Source organism: Podarcis bocagei (genome assembly GCF_964188305.1).
Source record: "Podarcis bocagei genome assembly, chromosome: 6".
NCBI lineage: Eukaryota > Metazoa > Chordata > Lepidosauria > Squamata > Lacertidae > Podarcis > Podarcis bocagei.
The window spans coordinates 87,433,255-87,442,743 of record NC_138130.1 but is presented as its reverse complement, the minus strand read 5'-3'; positions in this window follow the sequence as shown (position 1 = coordinate 87,442,743).

Here is a 9,489-nt window from a genome sequence, read left to right as displayed (position 1 = left end):
ATCCCCACAATGGGGTGAGCTCCCGTTGCTCGGTCCCTGCTCCTGCCAACCTAGCAGTTCAAAAGCACGTCAAGTGCAAGTAGATAAATAGGTACCGCTCTGGCAGGAAGGTAAACGGCGTTTCTGTGCGCTGCTCTGGTTCACCAGAAGCGGCTTAGTCATGCTGGCCACATGACCCGGAAGCTGTACGCCGGCTCCCTCGGCCAATAAAGCGAGATGAGTGCCGCAACCCCAGAGTCGTCCGTGACTGGACCTAATGGTCAGGGGTCCCTTTACCTTTACCTTTACGTAAGTTATTACAAAAAAACAACAACCCCAGGACACATAGTAAATTAGCACTCCAGTTGCAGAAGAAACCAATTCTTTAACCAGTCATCTCCATTGGCCTGAATGAAGAAAATATGTGTTTATGAGAGATAACATGGGGGACAGCCATATCTCTAGTGGGAGTGAGTTCCACATCCAGGGTGCTATAATACTTTCATGTTTTTTAACCTGAGTGTAAGTCACCTCGGGACTTCCCTGTATTACAACAACAACAACAACAACAACAACAACAACAACAACAACAACAACAACAACAACAACAACAACAACAACTCAATGCACTAAATTATAAATCCCAGTTTGGTGTTGGAGCTATTCTGTGACACACCTAGCCTAATAAATAACTGTGCCTGTTTGGTTAGTTAATTGTTTCCCAAGATGAAAAAACAAAACAAAACAAATAAATCATGAAGGATTTATTTGGATTAAGAATGAAGATATGATAAACTCTCTTATATATGCAACCCTACTATTAGTATTAATACACTTGGTGACGTTATAATCACCAAATATAACCACTAATTAAAACTTGGTTGGCAACCTCTATTGGAATTGGTGGACAGTTCTTAATATCTTCAACAAATGAGCAAATGACCTGCATTTGTAAAGCTCATGAACTTTACAATTGCTAATCTTGCAGCCACTCAAGAACAGCATCCATAAAATGAGATGTGTAATGTGGCACAGTAATGAATTTTTGCAGCTGCTAACTCCTGGGCTACTTTACATATCTAAATTCCATAATTACAAATATAATTATGATTATTAACTTGTTCCATTTTTATATTTGCTTCACCAAGATTTATTTTATGTCCCTGACACACAGACTTTTCCTTAGGAAATGAATTCTGGAACATTTCTTTAATTTGTAGTACTGAGCCACATTCTTTTTGGTTAGTTTACTCCATTGTGAAGTGTTCCAGATTTAGTAAATCTACTGTAAAGAGAAGCAGGATCTGTTTAGCCAGATATGCAAAGGACAATTATCAACTGGTAAGTATTATAATTATTCTGTTTATCCATCACTTGATGGCTAGTGGAGGGACAATGAAACATCAGATTTTTCAGACAGGGGGTCTGATTTGGACCACAATTTGAGCTGAATTGGATAATTTGCCAAAGTGCTAAATCAGAGGCTAAAGTGATTCCTGTGATTGCTGCATTCTCCTACTATGAGTCCACATTTTAATTAGTTGCAGAATGACCCAAAGCCCCCTTGCACTATGCTGTGGGGCCCATGTGAATTGGACAGAGGAACTGTACCAGCTTTGCCAGCCTCTGGTCAGCTGCCATCAACACAGTGGTGCAACGGTCATTTTGTTGGTGCAGAGTATCACCATCTCTGCCCCCTGGTAGCAGTGCTGGCAGGATTCCCCCTGGCCATAGCCAGTGAAAGGGATGTTCTGAAGGTGAGGAGAGGTTGTATTGTCCCATGATCCATTGAAACCTGAGCTAGTCCCAGTGTCATCACATAATGGCACCTGGGCCACGCTGTTAACAGTTGTTCAACATAATTCCTGATCTGGAACTTATATAGAAACAAATGAGCTTTGCACCCCATTAATGGATTTCAAAGCTTTACTGCAGAACAGTCTTAAAACTTGTTACATATAAAACAAAACACAACAAAACAAAAAGTAACTCATTGCACTTAAGTAGCAGGCAATGCAGTTCACTCTTTTAAATCATTTAATACAATCCAGGCAAAGCCCATTCCCATCACAATCAAACATGGTTTCTCCCAACATATGAATAAAGCTATATTATAGTCAATACAAAATCCAACAAGTGATGCATATTTTTTGTAGTAATGTACAGATGGGCTTCTCTGTGGTGGCATCCCAACTTTGGAATTTCCCGCCCTTTGAAATTCAGCTGTTATCATCACTGCTGTTATTTAGTCACCATCACAAAACCTTGCTTTTCATACAAGCATTTTCAAGATAACATTGGTATTCAGCTGGTAAATTTGTGACATATAGAATGTCATGTCCCCCCCCTCATTTTATGGTTGTTGATATTGTTATTTTATTGAAATAGTTGTTTTCTGCCTTTGGATTAAGGGCAGGATATGAATAGGCTATTTTTTTAAATAAAACAACCCCAAAACTCTCCCCTTTTGTTTTTCTTCCCTGCTAGTTGCTGCTGGGGGGGGGGGATTTGAAAAAGGCTGGAAAGTCAATGGCAACCGTAATGAAAACCTCCACATTCAGAATGAAAATAAAAACTAAAGAAAGGAATTGGAAAAACAAACCTATTAGGATGAGAGGACAAGTGGGATTTTATTGGAAATCAGCCTGACCAGAGGCACAAGCAAAGCAAACAATTATCAGAGGCTAATATAAGAGCTGTGAAGAAAAATAAGAGGATGGTGCAAAGGAAAATAGTACCTTCAAGACCTGTAAGTAAAGAATAGCAAGAGATTCCTTTGAAAAACAGCCTTGATGCTAACCACCCACCTCAATCTGCATAGAAAGAGGTATTGTTTCCTCCAAGTGTAAACATGGATGCCCATGTTATATAATTAATTATCAAATCGTTGCTAGTACACAATCATTCAATTCAGTATTAATAACAGATGGCAGTTTCTTTTCCTGGGCTTTAAACATCAAAGAGGTACAAGAGAATATCGGAATTCCTCTGCGGGGAACAGCGGTGGTTTAGACAGTCGTGGCAACTGGAGGACGTTCCATACAACAGATGTTTAGTGTCTTCAATTACACTTGAGGAGCGATGCTTAAAGCAGAAGCCTTTAAAGTTCAAACCACACTAGGGAAATGCAAGAACTTAGGATGAAAGGGGAAGAACAATAATAAAAAAGAATCACTGAGCCTGGTTATGTTTAAAATTCAGCCTTGAAACCTGCTCACCGTCGTTTAGAGGAGGCATGTAAAAACGTGTGGACCACCAAGGAGTTGAAAGTGTCCTCTTACTAAGCAGATATTTAATCTGAGTAGTACACAATAACACTGACAAGTTATTCAGAGACATATCCAAATAACTGTTAGGGTTTATGCTGTCAAAGACAGAGAGTGAAAGGGATTCTTGACTCTCCCCGGTGCAATCTTAGCTTTCCTTTGTATTCAGCATCTGAAAAATACCTCCTCCGTTCAATCTTAGAAAGACTTTTTCTCCTTGTCCAATAACATTTTCTTCAGCACTAACATTTCTCTTCCCTTAATCTCTGTCCTGCTCTTGAGCTTCCCAGAGGGAAATAGGATACACGACTGAATGGATCAGGTGCAGGGATTTTTTTTTTCCAACCCAAGGGCCACATTCCCTTCCGAATAGATTTCTGGGGGCCAAATGCCAGTGCTCAGTAGGAACGTCATAAAGCATCACTTCCTGTTCAGCCCAGTTTTGTTTTGCTTTATCTGTAAGGCCCTAAAAATAAAACATTAAACTGAGAGATACTCACTTGCCCAGACCCATCAAATGGAATTCATGGTCAAAACTGCACAAATTTGTGCTTATGGAGGCAGCACTGCCCTCCCAGACCCTCCAAATGTCACTATTTTCCAGGGACCATCCCGGGTTTTCAGAAGCTGCCCTCGTTTCTGATTCGATCCCAGAATGTCCCACTTTTCCTTAGGACATCCCTATTTTCATCAGAGAAATGTTGGAGGATGCAGTAGGACACCGATTAGAGGGTATGGAGTTATGTGAACACCCCCCCCCCCCCGAGCCAAGGAGATAAGTAACTATATAACCTTTAGAAGACATCTGAAGGCAGCCCTGTTTAGATAAGTTTTAAAATGTTTAATGCTTCATTATGTTTTCATATATCAGGTCTTCCCTTAAAGAGGGCACGTGTTGCGGTGGGACCTGGCAACCTAACCCTGTGTTGTGGGTGGGTACGTTTGGATAGCCACAACACCCAATTGGTAGGTCCCTTGATGCAGGGTTCAATCAGGCCAATGGGATGCAAGCTAAACGGATCAATGGACCTATATATACCTATGCACGTGACCCAGAGCTCCCTCTTTTGGTGCATGCATCGGAGCACCCGCCCACCTCTCCCTATATTTAGGGCTTGCACGCTTGACCTTGCTATGCCGTCGTGTGTCATCTGTCGTTGGGACAGGGGCACGACAAGAATTTTCCCCACTTGGCTGATTGGCTGGTGCCATTTGGGTTTCACCTGCCGCGTAGCAAATCGTAACAACTTGCAAGGTTGCGGATAGGCTCTGGTTCAGGTGATAGGGATGGGAGAACGCTCTCACCATCCCTATGTGAAGGGTATTCCATTAAAGGAATCCTGGGACTCGATGGTTTGGTCAACCCTGTGAGGGGGTTGTGCCCGTGTCTGAGTCCAGGGGGGCATTTGGGTGGTGGAGATAGCCTGTTCCCAGCTTTTCGCTTATCCAGGTGTTCACCCTTGGCTGACCTATGCTGGTCCCTGGGTCAACGCTACCTACTACGGTGCAGGGAGCTAGTCGAACCAGAGCCTATGCAACCACTCACTTGCTGTAATCAATAAAGTTGTGGCCTAAATTCTGCCAAAAACCAAACCAAAATTTGAGTCTTGTGTGAATTTATTTAAGGGGGAGTTTTAAAGGTCTCAACACACAAATGTTGGAAGCTGCCTAGAGAGGCAGAGGCATCCCAGCCAGATGGGTGGGGTATAAATAATAACATTATTATTATTATTCATCAGAGAAATGTTGGAGATTATGCTCTCCTGAGCCTGATTTGGAAATAAATTCCTGGGTTTCTCAAAAAGCTGTTGCCTAGGACTGCAGAAAAACGTGGGAGGAGGTATTATGAATGGTGAGCTGTGTTCACCTTAATGGGCGACATGTGGTACAGAGCTGGTTTGAGAACATAAGAGGAGTCTACTGGGTCAGGCCAATGGTGCATCTAGTTCACCATCCTGTTCTTACAGTGACCAACCAGAGACCCATGAAGATCCCTCTTCCTTCTATGGTTAGCTGTAATGCTGGTGTAGTATTACTTACTCACACAAGCAAGATTATTGCCAACACAAGCTGTGGCGTTCCTACGGAGCCCCTGGTCATCTCACGGACTATTGACCCATACACCACTAATCCACTGCCACCAACCAAGTCTTCCCCAGTAAATCACTTAATCTCAGTCAGGTTCTTAAGTTAACAATGAAGATTGTAGTTTATTGCAAACACAAATAAACTTTAAATGCATTCAAAATGCTGTTGCCCTTTACTCTCTTAGTTTTATTTTATTCTGTCTCTAACTCTTCTACCTCCCCTCACACAAGAACCGACTGCGCTAACTGTCTCTCTATTTCTGTCTGTCTGCCAACTGCTTTCCTAACTGCCTTTTCCCAACCAACTAGCTAACTAAACCTCGGGCTAAGCCCTTTTATAAACAGGTAGGCTCCACCTCTGGCTTTTCTATTGGTCTGCCTATTAACTCTTTCTCTCCCCCTGTACAGACATTTTCAAAAGAACAGGCAAATGCCACACAAGCCTTCTTCAGCTGTGCAGATTCCAGGTCAACCTAACACATGGGTATGTGCTAGCTCTGCCTCATGATGGTGGATTGGAGGGTGACTGTGGGAAGCGAGGAATGCCCTGTACTCATGAAGACTCCCTGCATATTTTAGAGCCCTTAGAAGATGAGGGTTCTAAAATGTTCAGGGAGCCTATGAATGAAACAAGTTCCCGGCTTCCTCCAACTGCTGGAGGAACGTAAAAAAAATCACAACACAGAGCAGAGCTAGAGATAGGGGAGAAGTTCATTTGACTTGGTTTGCAACTGCTCACCTACCCAATTTTAACTTCCAGAAACAATACAGAAACACAGCAATACTTCAAAATTCACACTTCTTTGAAATCTGTGGTGTCGTTCTTGAAAACAAACAAGCAAACCCTCAAAAAATGCATGTTGTTGTTGTTTAGTCGTTTAGTCATGTCCAACTCTTCGTGACCCCATGGACCAGAGCATGCCAGGCACTCCTGTCTTCCACCACCTCCAGCAGTTTGGTCAGACTCATGCTGGTAGCTTCGAGACCACTGTCCAACCATCTCATCCTCTGTCATCACCTTCTCCTTGTGCCCTCAATATTTCCCAACATCAAGGTCTTTTCCAGGGAGTCTTCTCTTCTCATGAGGTTGCCAAAATACTGGAGCCTCAGCTTCAGGATCTGTCCTTCCAGTGAGCACTCAGGGCTGATTTCCTTAAGAATGGATAAGTTTGATCTTCTTGCAGTCCATGGGACTCTCAAGAGTCACCCTCCAGCACTATAATTCAAAAGCATCAATTCTTCGGTGATCAGCCTTCTTTATGGTCCAGCTCTCACTTCCATACATCACCACTGGGAAAACCATGGCTTTAACTATAAAAACTATAAAAAATATAGTATGGGGAATGAGAATAATAATCTATGTAAATGTGTTTACCTTCCTATTTTTTTGTTCTTTATAAATTCTGAATAAAAATTTAATGATTAAAAAAAAACTATAAAAAATGCATACAGAAAAGCATTTATGACAAGGAAGTGCTCACAAAAATGCTTACAGTATATTACTTAAAATAATGTGCAGTGAAGGGGAAATGCTGGAAAACATGGGGAAATATATGGGGGAATGCTGGCAAACATGCCTGTATTAGCCCTCATTCCAAGATAATGAACTGGGGATGAATGCTCACAGCATCCTGCTCCAACACAGACAGACATGGATGGATCAGGGCAAAGGACTACCCTGGTGCCTTCCATCAACCCTCTTTAAAAAGTTTAAGTCCATATATATATATATATATATATATATATATATATATATATATATATATTCATCTTTAAAAATCCAACTATCAAGGATTTAATTTAATTCATCTACTGGTAGATGAATACTACTGAATAAAGTCCTTTTAAAAAAGAAGTAGTTCAAAGAATATGCTAGGAGATGAAGAGAGACCCATCTGATTCTTGGCATATCTACCTTTCAAAAAAAATAAAATAAAATAAATGAAGCCCTTATAATTTTTTTAACGATGCATGCTGAGTGAATTAGGGGAAAAAACTCACCAACTCAGCAATATGACTTACCCTTTGAAGTGGATTTTTAAACTTCTTCCTTTTTTTAAAGACCTATGAACCTACTCTATTCTCTTTGAGGAAGATTTTATTTTTTATTCAGCCCCCCCCCCCCAAATCTGTCCAGTAGCAGGAGCGAAACACTTCTTAGCTCATGCCCTTTGTTCTCTCTTGGTTCCTTGACTTAACCGAAAACCTTCCCTTTATTTTTGACAGTAAATCTAAGGAGAGAAGAATTAGTGATAGAACCTGGATCACTCAGTGACAGACAAAGCAAAGGAAGACATCACACATCACAATATGGCAGACCCACCTCAGGCACACTTTAAAGAATCCTGCAAAACATAGTTGTTAAAGGTACTGAGAATTGTAGCTCTGTGAGGGGTATACTGTAGTTAATGTGGTTTAGACCACAGTGCCATCCAAGGAGCTTCTTGGGCTTGCTGATCGGAAGGTTGGCAGTTCGAATCCCTGCAATGGTGTGAGCTCCCGTTGCTCTGTCTCAACTCCTGCCAACCTAGCGGTTCAAAAGCACAACAGTGCAAGTAGATAAATAGGTACCACTGCAGCGGGAAGGTAAATGGCGTTTTCGTGCGCTCTGGTTTCTGTCATGGTGCTTCTGTTTAGTCATGCTGGCCACATGACCCGGAAAGCTGTCTGTGGACAAACGCTGGCTCCCTTGGCCTGAATGTGAGATGAGCGCCGCAACCCCATAGTCGCCTTTGACTGGACTTAACCACCCTGGGGTTCTTAATCTTTACCTTTTACTATAGTTAATTTATGAATAAATAACAAACAAACAAATAAAAGGGCCAGCTCAAGTAATGAGGGGGCCTTCCGATTTTGTTGAGCTTTGAACCATGGGCTAGGGTTTCGTTTTGGTTCCAATGTGGGGTTTTTTAAATAAATAAATAACAGCAGACCACTTTCAAATCTAGTTCAAGAGCTGCAAATTATGGTGCTCAGGAGGACTCTCACTGACACAGGAGAGAGAGAATACAGCTCAGCGGCAGGGAACCTGCTCAGTCCCTGCCATCCCAGGAAGCATGTTCTCTGTCTGAGACCAGCATGAGCGGCTGAAAGTTGGAGTTGACAAAACTGGGCTGAATTGGCCATTTTGCAGATTTCAACTTGTTATGTACTGAAGTTCTCACCCTGGGCCAGCAGAGGGATACCGTAGATGGTTTTCACTCAGGTCCGCATATGCAAATAAGGGATTGAAAGTGACGTTCAGTGATTCGATAGTTACAGAAAATAGTTACTGTTGCGTTCTAGGGGAGCTCTATATAAGCAGGCTGGCTGAACCCTTCAGTTCTGTTCTGGCCTGTGAATAAACAAGAGCTGTTTGAAGAATCGCTGTGTCGTCTGATATGTTCACCCACAACTTAACACAACTCAATCTGTTTTGCTAGGGTTTGGAATTGGGAATTGGTGAATCTTCAGAGACTATTTCCTGCTTGGCTCCAAATTGTCCATTTATACCCACCAAGCAGTGGCGTAGTGTGGGTTGTCAGCACCCGGGGCAAGGCAAGTAATTTGCGCCCCCTAACCCGGGGCAAGGCAAGTAATTTGCGCCCCCTAACCCCTAACCTGCCGCTGCTGCCAGCTTCTTCTTGCTGCTGCCTGGTCTGGTCTGGTGTGGTTCTCTCCCGCGCTCAGCGCTGCGCTGGGTGGCCGCTGCACTCTCCCTCCCCCAGATAGTCCCTCGCTCTCTCTCCGCACCGCACGCCTGGCACCCACCCCCTCCACAGTGGGCCGCGACCCAGCGGCTCGGATTGGATTTGCACAGCCAGCACTGCAGTGAGAGAGAATGAGCAAGCCAGGTAGGGGCAGAGAATTGCGAGTGCGAGCGTGCCCCCCCAGATGTTGCGCCCGGTGCGGCCGGCCCCCCTGCACCCCCCACGCTACGCCACTGCCACCAAGGGAGAATGGGGAGTGTAGCGAGCCAATCCAAGTGGCTCAAATAAACAATTCAGTCTTGCTCCACCCCAAAGCACCATTTCTTACCTTCAAGAGTAGAGCAGCAACAAGGAACGCCGCCCTCTGTTCTCATGGCATGATACCTGTAGCATGTTTGTTTAATTTGTACACCGCTCTCCATCTGTTTAGGCGGTTTAGGCTAAAAGAGCCTGGAAAAGAGGAAAAGA